Below are 20,241 nucleotides of genomic sequence, written 5' to 3'. Positions count from 1 at the left end.
TTGCCTTTTCTCCATTGTCAAAAGTCACTTGACTGCATTTCCCCGGTGTACTTCTGAGCACTTTGTCACATTCCACTGAACTGTTTATTCCTTAACCAGTATCTGTCTCTCATTTGCTGTAGCATTATATTAAGTATTTTAATGTTTCAACTTTGCTCTTCTTTCTTAGAGTTGTATTGGGTGTTCTAGGTCTTTTGACTTTTCTATATAAACTTTAGTGTCAGCTTGTAAATAACTTTCCCATGATTTTCTTTTGTATTAATGTCCTTACATTGCCTTTATGCTGGGCTGATACAATGAATTATGTTTCTGTTGCCTGATAAGAGATTATAGAGAACTGATATCACTTATCATTAAATATGTAATGAAATTTACCAGTGAAGACATATTTTGCTGGTGTTTTCTGTTATTGGAAATGTTTCATATTATTGGCTTAATACTATTTTATTAATAAATAAAGCTTATTGACAATATTATCTATTTCACCTTGCTTGAGTTTTGTAAATTTGTCTCCTTTAAGCAATTGGCAGATTTTATTTGCTATCAAGCTATGCAGAATAAAGTTATTCACAGTATCATTTTACTATGCATTTAATATATGTAAGATCAATAGTGATGACTCATTCACATCTGTTGTTGGTATTTGTGACACTTTTTCCCACTTTAGGTTGACTAGAGATTTATCAATAAAATTTGTCCATTTAACAAATCATATTGTATCTTTTAATCTATCTTCTTCCTGTTTTTAATTTAATTGATTTCTGCTCTAATATAAATAATTTGCTTTCTTCAGGTAGATTCAGTGAATAATTTGATTTCTTTAGCTTCATAAAGAAGAAATCTAGATTATTTAATTTGGATATTTCTTCTCCAATATATGCATTTCATGCTATAAATTTCTCTCTAGGCACTGTTTTACCTGCAAACAAATTTTGGTGTTTTGTTTTCATTTTTATTTATTTCAAGTTATTTTAATTTCTATTGAGACTTTTCCTTAGGCTATGATGTTATTCAAAATGTTTTGTTGAATCTCCAAATATTAAATAATTTTTATTGTCTTTATCCTACTGATACTTATAATTCCAATTGTGGTCTAAGAATATACTTTGTGTGATTTGTATTGTTTTGTAGGAACCAAGAGTAGTTTATCTTTTCTTAATTAATTTATTTATTTTGAAATTCAGAGTTACAGAGAAAGAGGAAGAGAGAGAGAGAGAGAGAGAGAGAGAGAATCTTCCATCTTCTGGTTCACTCCTCACATAGCCACAATAGCCAGCACCAGGCCATGCCAATGTCAAAGTCAGGAGCCTAGAACTTCATCTGACTCTCCCATGTGATGGCAAGGGCTCAAACATTTGGGCCATCTTCTGCTTTTCTAGGCCATTAACAAGGAGTTGGATAGGAAGTGGAGCCACTGAAACACAAACCGGGGCCCATATGGCATGCCAGTCTTGCAGGCAGTGACTTTACCCATTGTGCTACAATGCTGGCCACAGGTGTAATCTATCTTGATGAATGTGCTATGTGAAATTGAGAGGAAAGTTTATTCTGCTTCTGTTGTTTGAAGTATTCCATACATGCCATTTAGGTTAAATGGATAACATCAATTATTATTACTTATTTCCTGCCTACTTGATGTATCAATTACCAAAAGAAGGATTATGATATTTTCAACAGTAATAAAGGTCATGTTTATTTTTCCTTTCATTACTAGACCCACTATTTTTAATATCTATTTATACACAAATATTAAGTATTATTACAATATTTTGGGTTTGTTTTTGATTTGCTGCTGTTGGAATAAGAAGTGCCTAATTGTAAATTATTTCATGTTTATGTTGCTTGATGTTTTTTGAAACTTTTGTATCTCTGGTTTAATGCTTATCATTAACCTTGGGTAATTTTAGGTCACTATTAATTCAAATATTTCTTTTATTTTCACCATCTTCTCTTTCTACTATTCAAATTATATATGCTACATACTGTGAAATTGTCTTATTTCTTTCAGATGTTCTTTTTCTTTTTCCTTTTCAAGTTTTTTTTTCTTTGAATTTCAGTTTGAGAGTTCTATTGATATGTCTTCAAGCCAATTGATTCTTTTTTTTAAGGATTTATTTTATTTACTTGAAAGGCAGAGTTACAGAGATGGGGGTGGGGGGGGTGGAGAGAGAGAAAGAGAGAGAGAGAGGGAGGTAGGGAGGGAGAGAGAGAGAATCTTGCATCTGCTGTTTCACTCCCCAAATGTCTGCAATGGCCAAGGCTGAGCTAGATCGAAGTCATGAGCCAAGAGTTTCATCTGGGTCTCCCACATAGGTGGTAAGGGGCCCAAGGACTTGGATCATCTTCCACCATCAGGGGCATTAGCAGGGAGAGCTGGATTGGAGGTGAAGCAGCTGGGACTTGAACCAGTGTCCAAATGCGATTCTGGCATTGCAGGCACTGCAGGTGGTGGATCAACCCTCTGCACCACAATGTTGGCCCCGATTATTTCTTCAAATATATACAGTCTACTGATGAGACAATCAAAACACTTCTTTTTAGTTCTTTTACAGTGTTTGACTTGTTATTGGTTATTTCTTTCAGTTATTATTTCAACCTTATATAGCTTGATCTACATTGGTTTTCTAGTAATACATTTTATTTCCTTTTTTCCATTGGAAACATTAACGATTATCCTAGTAATTTTATATCTCCTGTTTAATTGTTGCAAATTCTATGCCATATCTGACTTTAGTTCTGTTGCTTTATCTCCTCAAGATATATTTTCTCTTTTCATTTACCCTGCTTTGTAATTATTTTTACTAGAAATCTCATATGGTATATTAAATAATAGATATTGAGGTTAAAGGTATTTACTGTGAGATTTTATATTAATATGTCTAGGAGATGAACTGCTTTAATGTTTGCTGTAGATAATAATGTCAGAGACCTCAAATTCTTCCAACGTCCTCGTTTTCATCTGCCCTATTATCTTTTGGCTGTTCTTGGTAGCTCTTTCAGATGTAATCCACACATGTTCTGAGTTCTTGGTGGGATTATTTCAGGGAAGAGAATATATTCCTTAATTTTATTAATAAATTTTAGTCTCTCACTCTGGCAAAAAGATCTCTGTGAGTGAGATCCCAGTGGAAAGAACAGGTCTTCAAAGAGGGAGGTGCCTTTCTCTGAAGGGAGGAGAGAACCTCCACTTTGACTATGACCTTGTCTAAACAAGATAAGAGTCGGAGAACTCAAGGGGCTTCCATAGCCTTGGAAACTCATGACTGGTGCATAGGGAGATTACTGATGCCATAAACAGGAGTGTCAATTTGTAAAGTCAACAACAGGAGTCACTGTGCACTTACTCCTCATGTAGGATCTCTGTCCTTAATGTGCTGTACACTGAGGCTTAATGCTATAACGAGTACTCAAACAGTATATTTCACTTTGTGTTTCTATGGGGGTGCAAACTGTTGAAATCTTTACTTAATGTACACTAAACTGATCTTCTGTTAAAAAAAAAAAAAAAAAAAAAGAAAGAAACTATCAATTCCCAACTTGACTCTCACTGGGATTAAACATGACAATAGGTCTGATCTGATTTCATCATCATTTAAAAAAAAAAATCATCTATTATTTTTCACTTTATGTTTCTGTGTGGGAACAAACTGTTGAAATCCTTACTTAAGGTATACTAAGCTAATCTTCTGTATACTAAGATAATCGAAAATGAATCTTGATGTGAATGGAAGGGGAGAGGGAGTGGGAAAGGGGAGGGTGGTGGGTGGGAGGGACGGTATGGGGGGGAAAGCCATTGTAACCCATGAGACGTACTTTGGAAATTTATATTCATTAAATAAAAGATAAAAAAAAATAAATAAATAAATAAATTTTAGTCTCTCAGCTGGCCTGTTTTCTTGGACTGTGATAATTGTAAATATTTGGTAACATTTTTTTCCCACTCTATCTGAGACGGGAGGGCCAGACAAGGAGTTGTTTTGGGTTAGGGCTTTAGTCACATAGTGGAGTAAGACTCTAATAGACTTGTTCCCTGAAGAATGAGGCTTTGTTAAACCGAATTAAACCGCATTTCCAAAAAAAAAAAAAAAAAAAAAAAATGAAGTTACTCTCCCCCGTCCCCATGCTGTAACTAGAAGGGACCTTTCTTGTCTTTTCACTGTGAGTATCTGCTGAGGTTAAAGGAAGTAAAATCTACAAAGTGGGGAGCACCCTAAGATTGGTTCTAAGGAATTTCTTACTTCTGGGCTTGTTCAGGTTCAGGGTCCAGCAATTTGTCAAAGCTATCATTTAAGCATTCATATTAGTTGATAGTTACACTGATTTGCACTCAGGTAAATGAAATATCAGCTGGCTCCGATGATTTATATATTACTTAACTCCACGGATTCCAAGGTGATTGTTTTCCCTGCAAGTTCAATTCATTGATGGGATCAAGGGAAGACTGATATCAATTTTTGTCAGCTTTTTTCTTATTGTGATAACTAATGACTTTCAAGTTCTCTTCATATTACAGCTGAAACTAGAAGTCAATAGTTTTTAATAAAAAAGTATATTAAATAATAGCAATCACCTTAAAGTGTTTTCTATACTTCATTTGTTGCTTTGTATATTGATTACCCACAACAAAACTCTAAGGCAAGTGGCATTACTTTATATTTCTTTACTGCCTTTTCAGGATTAAAGTTTATTATCACATTCCATTTTTTAAAAATTTTCTGGAGGGAGTTTTAAAAATGGTAATTTCTAGTTCTATTGAATTGTGTAAAGAATGACATTTATATTACTTCTGTTTTATAGTATTTACTGATACTTTATTATGAGCTAATGTGTGACTCACTTGTGAATATTCCACATGCTATTGAAAAGGAGGTATACAGTATTTTTTTAATCAAGTCACAGTATGGATATTTGTACATATATCTACCTCATTGATTCTGTAGTTTGAACATCTATCTCTTTCCTAACATTTGCTTACTTGATTTATATTGGCCTAAAATGTATTAAATATCCTGTTATTTTTGCATTTTGTCTATGTGTACTGTATGGAAGGGAATTATAGCGTAGATAATTATAGTATGTATTCTTTTCTGTTTACTCCTGAGTTCTAAGTTCCTGATACAAGTTTTCTAACTCTTAGGATTTCAAAAAAAATATATTTATTTGAGAGTCAGAGGGAGAGAGAGACAGACAACCGCCATCTCCTTGTCCACTTCTTGAAGACCTGCAACGGCCAGGGCTGGATCCAGGTTCCATGCCAGGCACTAGGAAAGCAATCTAAGTCTCCCACATGAGAGCAGGGACCCAATTACTTGAATCTTCACCTGCTCCCAAGCAGAGTCTGCCATGAGCGTGAAACTGAAATCAGCAACCAGAGCCAGAAATTGAATTCAGGCACTGTAACATGGAATGTGAATATATTAGCCGAATGCCATCCCTAACTCTTGTGTGTGTGTGTGTGAGAGAGAGAGAGAGAGCGCGCGAGCCACCAGTTTACTACCTAAATGCCTTCAAAAGGTGGGGTTGAGGCAGGATGAAGCTAGGAGTTGGGAATTCAACCCAGGTCTCCTAGGTGCATGGCAGGGACCAAGTACTGTAGTTATTACCTACTGCTTCCCAGGAAGTAGACTTGATAGGGAAGCCAGGAATTGAAAATGAATACTCCGATGTGGGATGCAGATATCTCCAGCAGCATCTTAATTTTTGCTGCTGGCACCATTATTTTTTGACATGTTTAGATTCTCTGTTGTTATTTTAATAAAACAAATTGAGCCGGCGCCACGGCTCACTAGGCTAATCCTCCGCCTTGTGGCGCCGGCACACCAGGTTCTAGTCCCGGTCGGGGCACCGGATTCTGTCCCGGTTGCCCCTCTTCCAGCCCAGCTCTCTGCTGTGGCCCGGGAGTGCAGTGGAGGATGGCCCAAGTGCTTGGGCCCTGCACCCCATGGGAGACCAGGAGAAGTACCTGTCTCCTGCCATCAGATCAGTGCAGTGCGCCGGCCGCAGCACGCTGGCTACAGTGGCCATTGGAGGGTGAACCAATGACAAAGGAAGACTTTTCTCTCTGTCTCTCTCTCTCTCACTGTCCACTCTGCCTGTCAAAAAATAAAAATAAAAAAAAAAAACAAATTGAATGTTTTAAAATATATTTCATTTACTTCATGTTTCATGTAGTTAATAAAATAAAGTTAAATATTTACTTAAGATTAAAATAATAAATGTGAACAAAATTAACATCGTGCTTGTAGATCACATATTTAATGGAATGATTTGTTCATAAATGTGATAGTTATATATTTATTATTATAACTATTATTAGCATAAATGACAATATTTCTTCCACTGAATTTTTTTTTATTTAATTCTGTTGTTTCTGATATTAATACTGGAGATGCTGATTCTATACTAGTGATGACTAGAACATTGATTCACTCAAGTGTCCAAATATATGTTAACTCTGGGTATGGAATAATGGCTGTAACAGAAAAATTCTTTGCCACTGTGATTACATTCAGTGGAAAATTTCCCATTTCTTTATTATTTCTACTATACTTTTACTTTTAGGATTGAAGTTTGGTGCAACTGTAAAGTCACTGCTTAATGTATATCTTATGAAGCACTAAATGAAAACTCAAGTACATCGGTCCTGCTACTCATGTGAGATACTTAGATGAAGTTTCAGGTGCTGGTTTAATTCAACCCCAGCCCTAGCTGTAATGGGCATTTGGTGTATGAACCAATGCCTGGAAGATCTCTGTCCATCTGCCTCTCTGTCTCTCTCATTCTCTATTTCCCATTTTTCAAATGACAATAAATAAATAATGTGTACTTCTTTTTGTTTTAATTTTTTCCACTACAAATGATATATGAGTCAATTGTTATTGTTAAACACAATATGGATGTGCTTTCCATAAATAACCAGATCTAAAATTTTATTGGATTAATTTTAAATATTTTCTACAATGACAAAAATCAAAAACTTTCTAGTTAGTTCTTATTTAGGTTTGTCAAGAGTTTTACATGATTCTTTATTTCCTCATGAATCCTTGCTTTTCATCTCAGAATGCTTTCTTCACTTCGAATGGATCAGTGAGAATTACAAGTTGCCAACAACAAAAATGGAGTCTGGCTAACTTAAGAAAATTCATTTATTGGAAGTAGTCTACTTCTATAGGAAATGAAAATACAGTGATATGCCAGCACTGGAAACAAGCAAGAAAGGAGGAAGAGCAGCCAATAGGAACACTGAGCCAAAGTCCTTTCAGAGGAACATCCTGTTTTGTGTAACCCAGTGGGCTCTATGGTTAACAAGACTGTGGCATCACTTTTTAGTTAAAAATAATTACTCATGCCTCCTCTCATTTTTCACTCACTTCCTCAAAGCTTAAAATCTTGAACAGATGCATCTCTTTGACAGAGCCAAGGGACTGATATACCCACTAACAGTGTAGAAGTACCTGACACCTTGTAGTTTGTGATTGATGGGGGTTTGTGATTCTAAGTGGCATAATTATGAATTCCCACAAAAGTAGAAAGGATATTTTGGTTCTAGTTAGCAAAATATTGGCAAATGCCTACTACATTGAAAAATTATTTTACATGATTTTAACTGTTAATTTAAAATATATACGTATATATATCTATACACACATATACCTGTAAGGATACCTTTGAGGTAAAAATTGGTTCAAAAATTATAGCTTGGAATTTTTTTCTATTATACTAAAAACTCTATTTAGAAAAACACAAAAACAGCAAAAGGAAGGAAAGAAATGGACCATTAATGATACTATATGATTTTAGAGCTTGGTTATAAGATTAAAATAATTTGTATTTTCTTCTGAATCATTCATGATTCAGTTGTCATTAACAAATACTAATATAGTTATTATAAGCAACAACTTAATACAGGGAGTTCAATTATTATAAATTGTTGGATGGTTATAAGCATATACACTACACTATGAGGGATCCCTAGAAAGATAAACTCAGGAAAATTTATCACAATTGGGAAGCTAGAGAATCAAGAAATTAGCATGTCAAATGTCAGTTCTATTGTTATACTTCCCTTATAGTGATTTGTATATTAAGATGCTGTACAATTGTTGATTACAATAACATGCTGCCTGTTGTACTAGAAAATTGATCAGATTCACATGGGCAAAATAGATGCCTTAATTGCTATTGAAAATATTTCTATTTTGTTTTATATAATTGTGACTTAACAAGAATTTTCTGTATTAGTTTGCTTGATATTGTAAATGTATTGTGTTTAATAACTGATGTTAAAGGGGATAATTATTATGTTAATTTTGAATATAATAATGAATGATATGTCTTCCAAATGTTTGATATCAAATATACTTTCACAAGAAGGTATTTCTACCCTGGAGAGGAATAGCTGAGATTACTGTTCACTTTAGCTGAATATTAGAGCATTTCAGAAAGTTTGTAGAAAAGTTAAAGATTACTTTGATGAAAAAATAATTTTGAAATCATTGTTCTCATGCATAGTTTTTAATGCATTTTCTATTAACTATTTCTGAAGATTCATCATACGCTTAGATTTCAAAAACTTTTGCAGCAAATTAAACTTTTAATACCACTTCCATAAACTTCCTGAAATATCCTCATATTTAGAGTTTTAGATACATGGTTTTTTATGTCAAGTATTTCTGAGAGTGGCTAGCATGTGGCAAAGCAGTTTAACCTGCCACTTACAAGGCCATATCCCGTATTGGAATGCTAGCTTGAAACCCAGCTACTCCACACCCTATTTAGCTCTCTGCTACTGTGCCTGGGAAAGCGGCAAAAGATGCTCTAAGTGCTTGGGCCCTTGTCACCCATTTGGGAGACCTGATTGGAGTTCCTGACTTCCAACTTCAGCCTGTCATAGCCCCAGTTATTGAACCCATTTGAAGAGTGAACCTGCAAATGAAAGATCTCTTTCTCTCCTCTCTGTCATTTTTCCTTTCAAATGAATACGTATTTTTAAAAATCATCTCTAAGAAATGTTGTAAATGATTTATTAAATAGTATTTAGGACAGAAATTATTTTGCATTATAATTAGCTATTTGTGCACAGTATCCATATTTTTGAGAACCATAAAAGACTAAGTTTATCACTAAACATTTGTAGAACAAAATACATAGCCAATCTTAAAAATTTTGTTCTCAACTATTACTATAAATTCCTAGCAGTTGGCCCCACATTCTGGCCAAAAATTCTCTCCTATGAAGTCAAATATTGTATCTTTGAATCATAGTTGCAATTAAGATACTAATTAAATAAACAGCATATTAAGAGAAGTGTCACATTCGACAATTATTATCCTTACTTCATAATCAATCATTATCTTGTAAGGTACTTTCCCGGGACAAACAGCAAAACCCTCACAAGTTACAGAACTAAACATTCAAAGCAAGCTTCCAGCTGGTATTATTTCTCAATAAGAGTGATATGATTAATGAAGAGACTGAGAAAGGTACAAATCCCATAATTTCATTGTTAAATTATACTAGGGTTTGAAAGCTGACAATGGAAGGGTGAAGAGCAAACAAACAAGAATATGAAGTATGACATAACTTAAGGGCAGAGTCATCACACTGGATGACACTGCCTGGAATGGCTTTCAAGTCTGAAAAGCAAATCTGTTGGTGATTATATTTTACTTTCATATGACAGTAATATTCTGTGAGTTGTTATGCTGGTTACACAGAGCATACAAATAAAAAGACTGCAAGTACCGACTGTACGCAAGTGTGGCATCATCAGTCATTTGTACATTTTTCTTAACACATAAGCCCTTAGCAAGGCCCATGAACTAAATAGGGGAGCTTCCGAGTGTCAGTTCCACAGTGATGTGTGTTGCTGTAGAGGAAGATTGGATGGAAATTTTCTTTACTAGAGGATGCCAAAATTTATACTACTGGATCATAATAAAACAACACAGAAAAGAGCAGTGAATTTTTAAAAAATCTACCTGCATGATTCCAAAAAGTATGAGAATGTGTGAAAGTCAAATTCCATAGGTCATACCTAGTGTTTACTCCAATTAACTACTATTTTATGATCCAAAGACAAATCTACTTCATGTACTCCAAAACTATCACACACACACACACACACACACACACACACACACACAAGTAATGGCGAATGTGAAAGTAGGAATGGATACTTTTGTTTATTTCTAAAATCCAATTTTTGAGCCTGAACTTTTTACCATAGCCATATACAGGCACTCAGACACGCACACACGCACACACCCACACACACCCCCCACACACACTGTCATTATTCCTGGAATAAGGAGCTTTGCCACATAATAATGATAGTCACTATAGTGAGGTTGAACCTGAAAATGTATAGAGGAAGCAGAAATGGGAATAAGGGACTTTCTGCTAGCAAGCCTAATAGTACGAATCAATATTGGGGATTACAAAGGCCTATGGACTAGAGCTGCATATAGAGACACTATAAAACATGTTAAAGAGAACATGGGAATTCCCCTAGAGAGCCTTCTTTTAAAGAAAGAAAAATCATAATGATTCCACTGTGTTTCAGCTTAGGAAATTAATAGAAGGAACATGGACTCCAGGGTCAGAAAAAAATCCAATTCATCCTTACTAAATATTAGTTTTAAGTAGAATTTCAATTTCCCTCTCATAGAGGTGTTCTTTAAAGATTCTGTAAGTCAACATACACAAATTGCCTCACTGAGTGCTCAGTAAATGTGGTTTCTTTTCTCATTCAAAGAAGTAAATCTAATCATTGTTGTTATTTAGTTCACATCATATAATTTCACAAAAGAACAGCATGAGTGCTGCATAAATGCAATAGTATTATACTTGGACTCCATCAAATAAAGTATATCTGTCCCTGAAGAATTCATCTGTGACTGAAATTCTGAAAATAAATAAACCAGACCTTGCAACTTATACTCCTGTGATAGAATCTAAAAGATACTTGAACTTTGCTTCTAGTTCCTGGCACAGAGCCTTAAAAACTGAGTTTCCTGAGTGATGGGACTATCTGTATCCTAATAATGTGACTCATGATGAAGCCCCTAGATATGCTTAGGATGGGTGCTGGTCACCGAAAGTGTAAACCACACATCAGAGGACTGAAATGTCCCGTACGACCCTCCTCAGCCATGTAGCAATGGGAGGAAGGATGGAGATTCAGTTCATCCCGTGGAGAACAATTTATTCAACCCTATCTGTATAGCAAAATCTTACTAAAAATATGAACGATGAAGCGCGGAGAGATTCTTAGCTAGGAACGTTTGAGGTAGGCTTCTTCTGACGTCAGGGGTAGAGGAGTCCTGTTCGTCTCCCACACAGAACTTGACATATTTGTCTATTCCATTTGTCTGATCTGGGTTGTATCCTTTGTAATAATCCTGTAATTGGAAAATGAAAAAAGAGTATTTTCTGTGAGGTCTCTGGATCATTTTCACATATGTCCCAGGAAACTCCTGAATTTCCAGCTAAGTGAGAGAGATGTGTTGACTCCTCATGACTGATATCTGAAGTAGGAACAATCTGGCTGGAGGACTGTGAAATCAACAACTTATGTAGACTAACATTAACTCTGTCTGGTTAGTGTTAGAAGTTAAGAATTTAACATGTGGGTTATGATTCAGAAATGATTTGAGGTACAGGACATTTAGTTAACGGAAGGCACTTGGTTTTAGTACATAGCTCTTCTATTTTTTTTCATTCATAAAGTAAATTTTAAAGTCATCACAGATCATGAAAGCAATAGTAGTATATAATGCTTAAAAATTTGACAAAGATTTAAAACAGCAAATGGATGCACACAGGCATTTCTCTTTTTTTTTTGTATCTTTAAAGATTTTTAAATATTTTAGCTCCCACATATAAGGAAGAACATGTGGTATTTGTCTTTCTGTATCTGACTTGTTTCACTCAACATGATGGTCTACAGTTATAAATCTTTTCATGCAAATGAAGAAATTTCATTTTTCATAGCTGAATAATATTCCATTGTTTATATATTTTTATTTATTCATCTGATTATAGACAACTCAGTTGAATCCATATTTTGACTATTGTGAACAGTGATGCTATAACCAGGGTTGTGCAGGTATCTTTTTGATATAATGTATCTTTGATACAATGTATTTTGGGTATATATCCAGTAGTGGGATTGCTGGATCATATGGCAAATCTATTTCTAGATTTTAAGAAATCGCCATTCTGTTTTCTGCAGTGGCTAATATACACTCCTACCAACACTGTGTAAGGAATGTAGCTCTATTTTATATGATCATATACTAACTTCCTTCATCTTTAATTCCTGCTGTTGCTCTCAATCTTTTCACTTGTCAATGTCCTGCTATCATCTTTGGATGACGTCTATATATAAGTGAATAATCTTTCCTGATACCTCCTCAATGTTTTTTTAAAAATTACTCCTATATATGCCACAACTATTTCATTTACCTCAGCTATTCACTTCTTTGTAAACCTCTAAATATTGTCATCACTAGAGACCACATTGCTACCCAAATAAGACATTTAAGAGTCCAGTTATCTGAACAAACCCATATAGATCCTACCCTCTACTTGGTAAAATAGCTAGCATAAAACAATTCTTTTTTATTCTGAAGTTTTTAAGAAAATTTTTATCTTCCTTCTACTGATTCACTTCTCAAATGTCAAAGTCAGGATCTGAGTCTCTTGCGTGAGGAACAGCAACACAACTGTTTAAGACATTGCTGCCTCCAAGGATGCACATACATAGAAGCTGGAATGGAGAGAGGAGCCAGGACTTGAATCCAGGCACTCAGAAATGAGATAAGGGAATCTCAGGTGAAATTTTACTCTCCATTCCAAATGTCTGCCCCTGCACTACAACCTATGATAAGCTCCAATCAATTGATATACTCTTCTCTGAACCCACTAACCTTCTTAAGTTACATTTAATTTAACTTATAGTCATAGCCCAAAGTTAAAATTTTCTCAGAAAGATCCATCCACCTCCATTCTCATTCCAATATATTCCCATAATACATGCAGGTCTTGGATAGATGAGTTTATAAAATTCTTTTTCTATTTTACAGATAAATATTCATGAATACAATAATACAACTAGGTTTATAAGTTGTATGATTATACATTATGATTATAAATTATAAATTAGTAACTGCCTATGTACTTTTGAACACAAGTACTAACCAGTGATTTAGTTATATATCATTACTGGAGCCCCTCTCTATACTCTCTGAACTTACTCTTTCTTATTTTCTACACTATTCTATGATAGCTCTTCCCAAGCACAACCAATACAAATGGATGGATTTGCTGAGATAATAGAAGACTTACCATTAATGAATCTACAAATCCTTTTTATATTTGTGCTTAAATTCTCTCCTTTCTGTGTCAACAAAGAAACTATTCCCCTTCCAGCAAAAACAAAGAAGAAGCCCCTCATCTGTATTAGGAAACAAAACAAAAATAACATCTCATTTACAATGTTATATGTGTAATATAGGTTTTGCTGTTTATAGATATGGCTCACTGTGTTGAACATAAAGTTATTAAAATTGCAGAGCATTCAAAATAAACAAAGAATACGTTCACATTCCCCATGACTTTTCTGGTATTCTGTTTCTTTAAGGATTATATTTAAGTAAAAGTTACCCACAGGATTCTTCCTTAGGCTCGTTTTCTTTGTGGATGCCCTGTGGTTGGCACCTTCTGAATTCACTTATTCCTGCTCTCACTGATACTCTCTGAAAGTCGCAAAATAACTCATACATAACTCCCAATGCAACAGACTTTCACATCTGTCTATAGGATATCTCTCTCCACAGTTCTAACTTCTATCTTTACCTTTTGTGAACACAGCAGATGTCCTGTTACCACAGCTCAATAAATGGTGCCACCATCTGTTGGAACCATTTCTTACATACTGTACTTTTCTATTTATCTTCCATCCATTACAGGAGCATGCATTATGTTTCCTTTTCTGTATCCTGGATGTTCTGGCATTTGGAGACTCTAAAGAAACGATAGGAGACAGCCTCCTACCTTAGGCAGCTACTTTTTAATGATCCTAACATTTCTATAAGCAGGCCTTTTATACACAAACTAGTCAATTCTGAGTCTGTAACCCCAGCTGCTTCTTTATCCAACTCGCTGCTTCTATATCCAAACCGTGGCAATATTTTCTAGCCTATTTCATCCAAATGGCTGAACGTGAGGAAGCTAAATAACTTCATAGCTCAAACTGCCTAGAATTATTCAAGCCAGGCAATATTAAACTGGTTGCTCTGTCTGGCCTTTCCCATGGAAAACTGAATAAAGGCTCTGGCCTAGGCTTTTTCCTCTTTCCAGCTTCTGCCCAGAATGAAACATGCATGGTGCTTTACCACGTGGTTCTGCAATGCAATGTATGGCATACCCCTCCTCTAAAGAAATCAAATTAATAAAAATCCTTTTACAACTATATTTATCATCTCCATATTATTCAGTCACCTATATATACTAATACCCCATGGACACGTATGGGACATAAGTTAGCAAATGATCACATATGAAAACTTGAGCATTGTCTATATTCCTTCTTTTCTTTTTTCAAAATATAATACAATCATAGAGAGGGGGGCTTCTTTCATTTAAAGAAAATAGACTTCATGCATTCTAATAGGTAGAGTTCCAGGAAGACAACCATACTTCCATAATTCTATTGTCCCTACACTTCTTCTCCCTCCCTCCCTTCCCTCTCTTCAAAATTTTTTTTAAAATATGATTTTAATCTATATTCATAGACATAATTCCCAATAATGATAATATTCAATATGTAAAAAGTTTGAAGACCACAGTTCAACAGAATATAAATAAGTGCTAAAAATGGCAATCATATTTCCAAGTGTCCATTTCATTCCTATACATTTTTTGCATTCTACATTAACTGTCACATATCACATATATTATCTGTCATTTTGAGACTGGCTTATTTCTTTTTTTTTTTTTTTTTGACAGGCAGAGTGGACAGTGAGAGAGAGAGACAGAGGGAAAGGTCCTCCTTTGCCATTGGTTGGTGAACCAATGGCTGCCATGGCCGGCACGCTGCAGCCGGTGCATCGCGCTGATCCGATGGCAGGAGCCAGGTGCTTCTTCTGGTCTCCCATGGGGTGCAGGGCCCAAGCACTTGGGCCATCCTCCACTGCACTCCCTGACCATAGCACAGAGCTGGCCTGGAAGAGGGGCAACTGGGACAGAATCCGGTGCCCCACCCGGGACTAGAACCCAGTGTGCCAGCGCAGCAAGGCGGAGGATTAGCCTAGTGAGCCGTGGCGCCGGCTGAGACTGGCTTATTTCACTAAGCATAACTATTTTCAGTTGCATTGATTTTGTTCCAAAATATAAGATATCATTTTTTCGGGCTGTGTAGTGTTTCATAGTGCATGTACATCACATTTTATTTTTCAAGTCTTCGGTTGATGGACATTTGGGTTAATCCCATATCTTGCCTATGGTGAATTGAGTTGCAAAAAACGGGGGGTACAAATAACTCTTTTGTTCACTGAATTCCCTGGAGTTAAATATCTGAGTCATATGGTAGATCTATTTTCAGATCTCTAAGGAGTCTCCATACTGCCTTCCATAATGGTTGTATGAGTTTACATTCCCACCAATGGTGGATTAGGATATCTTTTACTATATAGCCTCACCAGAATTTGTTATCTTTTCACATTTTTTGGATGATAGCCATTCTATCTGGGGTGAGGTGAAACTTCATTGTGGTTTTTAGTTGTGTTTCTCTATTGGCTGGTGATCCAGAGCATTTTTTCATGTGTTTGTTAGCCACTTGTATTTTACCCTTTGAAAATTGCTTACTCATTGGCTGGCGCCTTGTCTCACTAGGCTAATCCTCCACCTGCAGCGCTGGCACACCAGGATCTAGTCATGATTGGGGTGCCGGTTCTGTCCTGGTTGCTCTTCTTCTAGTCAAGCTCTCTGCTGTGGCCCAGCAGGGCAGTGGAGGATGGCCCAAATGATTGGGCCCCTGTACCCACATTGGAGACCAGGAGGAAGCACCTGGCTCCGGGCTTTGGATCACTGCAGTGCGCCGGCTGTAGCAGCCATTTGAGGGGGTGAACCAATGGAAGGAAGACTTTTCTCTCTGTCTCTCTCTCTCTCACTTTGTAACTCTGCCTGTCAAAAAAATAAAAATAAAAAAGAAAATTGCCTACTCATGTCCTTTGCTCATTTCTAAACTGAATATGTTATTTTTTTGGTATTGTTGAGTTTTTTTATTTATTTTTTTAACTTTTATTTAATGAATATAAATTTCCAAAGTACAGCTTATGGGTTAAAATGGCTTCCCCCTCATAACGTCCCACCCACCCGCAACCCTCCCCTTTCCTGCTCCCTCTCCCCTTCCATTCACATCAAGATTCATTTTCAATTCTCTTTATATACAGAAGATCAGTTTAGCATATATTAAGTAAAGGTTTCAACAGTTTGCAACCACATAGAAACACAGAGTGAAAAATACTGTTTGAGTACTAGTTATAGCATTAAATCACAATGTACGTACGGCACACTAAGGACAGAGATCCTACCTGAGGAGTAAGTGCACAGTGACTCCTGTTGTTGACTTAACAATTTGACACTCTTGTTTATGGCCTCAGTAATCACCCTAGGCTCTTGTCATGAGTTGCCAAGGCTATGGAAGCCTTTTGAGTTCCCTGTCTCTGATCATATTTAGACAAGGTCGTAGTCAAAGTGGAAGTTCTCTCCTCCCTTCAGAGAAAGGTACCTCCTTCTTTGATGACCTGATCTTTCCACTGGGATCTGCAATCTCACTCGTGGAGATCTTTCATTTAGGTTTTTTTTTTTTTTTTTTTTTTTTTTGCCAGAGTGTCTTGGCTTTCCATGCCTGAAATACTTTCACGGGCTTTTCAGGCGGATCTGCAGGCCTTAAGGGCTGATTCTGAGGCCAGAGTGCTGTGTTTAGGCCATCTGCCATTCTATGAGTCTGCTGTGTATCTCGCTTCCCATGTTGGATCGTTCTCTCCCTTTTTTATTCTATCGGTTAGTATTTGCAGACATTAGTCTTGTTTATGTGATCCCTTTGACTCTTAGTCCTATCATTATGATCAATTGTGAACAGAAATTGATCACTTGGACTAGTGAGATGGCATTGGCACATGCCACCTTGATGGGATTGAATTGGAATCCCCTGGTATGTTTCTAACTCTACTGTTTGGGGCAAGTCAGCTTGAGCATGTGCCAAATTGTACATCTCTTTCCTCTCTTATTCCTGGTTATTAGTCTTTTGCATAATTTGCAAATATTTTTTCCTGTTTTGTTGGTTCCCTCTTCATTTTTCTTAGTGTTTCCTTTGCAGTGTAGAAGCTTCTCAGCTTGATGTAATCCCATTTGTCTATTTTGACTTCGAATGCCTGTGCTTCTGGGTATTTTCCAAGAAGTCTTTGCCTATATGAATGTCTTGAAGAGATTCCTCAGTGTTCTCCTTTAGTAATTTGATGGTATCAGATCATAAAATTAGACCTTTGATCCATTTTGTGTTGATCTTTGTAAAAGGTGTAAAGTGGGGGACTTTTTCATACTTATGCATATGGAGATCCGATTTTTCTAGCACTATTTGTTGAAGAGACTTATCTTTTCTCGAGGAATTGATTTTAACTCCTTTTTCAAAGCTAGTTGGTTGTACATGTGCGGATTGATTTCTGGAGTTTTTATTCTGTTCCATTCATCTACATTTCTATTTTTGTACCTGTACCAGATTGTTTTGATTATTTACTGCCCTTTAGTATGTCTTGAAATCTGATATTGTGATGCATCCAGCTATGTTTGTATTGCTTACAATCGCTTTAGCTATCCAGGGTCTCTTGTGGTTCCATGTGAATTTTAGCATGTTTTTTTCCAAGACCTGAGAAGAATGTTGTTGGTATTTTGGTTGGGATAACATTCAGTCTCTAAATTGCTCTGGTTAATAGGAACATTTTGATGCCATTAACTCTTCCAATACACCAATATGGAAGATTTTTCCATTTTTTGTGTGTCTTATACTATTTCTTCCTTTAATCCATAAAAAGACTTTCACAACAAAGAAACACTGAGGAACAGATGGCTTCACTGCTGACATTTACCAAACTTTTAAAGAACTGATTCAATTCTTCTGAAAATACTCAAAACAATTTAAAAGGAATAAATCCTCCCAAACAACTTCTATGGTCAGCTTTACTTTAATTCCAAAACCAGAGAAAGCATAATCAAAGAGAAAGAACTATAGACCAATATCCTATTATTTTAAGTTTCAAAAATTCTCAACAAAATAATAACTCATTGAACCCAACAACACAACAGAAAGATCATTCACCAAGACCAAGTGGGATTTATCCCTGATATTCAAGGATGATTCAACATACACAAATCAATGAATGTTACATCACAGTAGTCAGTTGATGAATAAAAGCAATATGATCATCTCAACAGATACAGAGAAAGTATTTGATAAAATACAACACCCATTTTTGATGAAAGCTAAGCAAATTGGGTTTAGAAGGAACATTCCTCAACACAATAAGGCAATATATGACAAACCCTCAGCCAGCATCATATTGAATGAGGAAAAGTAAGAAACATTTCTATTAAGATCTGGAATCAGACAAGGATGTCCACTTTTACCATTGCTATTCAATATTTTTCTGGAAATTTTAGCCACAGCCATTAATTAGGCAAGGAAAAAAAATCAAAGTGATACTAATTGAAAAGGAGGAAGTCAATTTATCCTTGTTTGTAGATGAAATGATTCTGTATATTGAGGACCAATAGATTCCAATAAGATACCTTTGGAACTCAGAGTGAGGTAAAGTTGTAAGATATAACATAAACACATGGGACCAGCTCTGTGGCATAGCAGATAAAGCCACTGCCTGCAGTGCCGGATTCCCATATGGGTGCCAGTTCGAATCCAGGCTGCTGCACTTCCAACCCAGCTCTCTGCTATAGCCAGGGAAATCAGTAGAAAATGGTCTAAGTCCTTGGGCCCTGTACCCACATGGGGGACTTGGAAGAAACTCCAGGCTCCTGGCTTCAGGTAGGCCCAGCTCCGGCCTTTTTGGCCATTTGTGGAGTGAATGACTGGATGGAAGTCCTCTCTCTCCCCATCTTTGCTTCTGCCTCTCTGTAACTCTGCATTTCAAATAAATAAACAATTTTTTTAAAAAACGACACACAAACATCACTAGCCAGATCAGTCCCATTCACAATAGCTACAACAATTTTAAATGCCTTGTAATAAGTTTAACCAGGGTGTGAAAGATCTCCGAAATGAAAATTACGTAACATCCTTCTTGTCTTTTCTGTCTACTTTCTACATACTCACTGCAATTGCCTTCACTCTGGCCAATATAATATCTTCACTGAATTATACCAAGAACTAAACTAATGACTTTCTTGCTATTGTCCCTATCTAATCTACTCTTTGCCTTGAGTGCAGAATGATGGCTTTAACACAAGCAAGATCACAAAATCTGTCAATAGCTTTTCATATCCTGAAAGATACAGTGCAAACTACTAAACATAACCAACAATAACCTCTATCATCTGGGATATTTTTTTTCCAGACTTACCACAGTCTAAGCCCCCATATTCTCCTCAACATCCCTACTTAGAATCACACAGTGTTCTAAAGGCATTATGTTCTGCTTCACTTTCATACCTTTTCCATATACTTTAATTCTTTTTGCAGTAATCTACCTCCCCTCATCTAGTGAACACCTTGTTAACCCTTAGACCTCAGAATCCACTGCGAATGTTTTCTTACTCCTCACTCTGTTGATTGGTCTTATGATTCCTTAAAAGCGCATCTATCTTAGCCCTTCAGTTTTTTTATTGAAATCATATGTTTACTTGTCTATATTCTTTACTGGCAATGGGAAACCTGTGGTCAGAATTTCAGTCTTAAGGACATAGTATATTACAGAACATCAAAAGCAGTGCTTGGCACACACTTGACATTTCATACTGTTCTGGATTTATTAATGGATTTTAATGTTCACATTTTGAAGCTGATCAACACTTTATTTAGCATATTTCTGAGAAATCTGCTTTATTTTATTTTATTAAAATAATTGTCCTATATCTAAGACTATATCACCCATTTTATGTGTCTTCATATATGTGGATATATGTGGGTAGAATTGGGGTGCTTTAGACAAACAAAAATTCCTTTTA

This window comes from Oryctolagus cuniculus, chromosome 7 (assembly GCF_051225735.1).
Source record: "Oryctolagus cuniculus isolate XC-2025 breed Fujian yellow rabbit chromosome 7, ASM5122573v1, whole genome shotgun sequence".
NCBI classification, from domain to species: Eukaryota; Metazoa; Chordata; class Mammalia; order Lagomorpha; family Leporidae; genus Oryctolagus; species Oryctolagus cuniculus.
Note: the sequence above shows the minus strand (reverse complement) of the source record.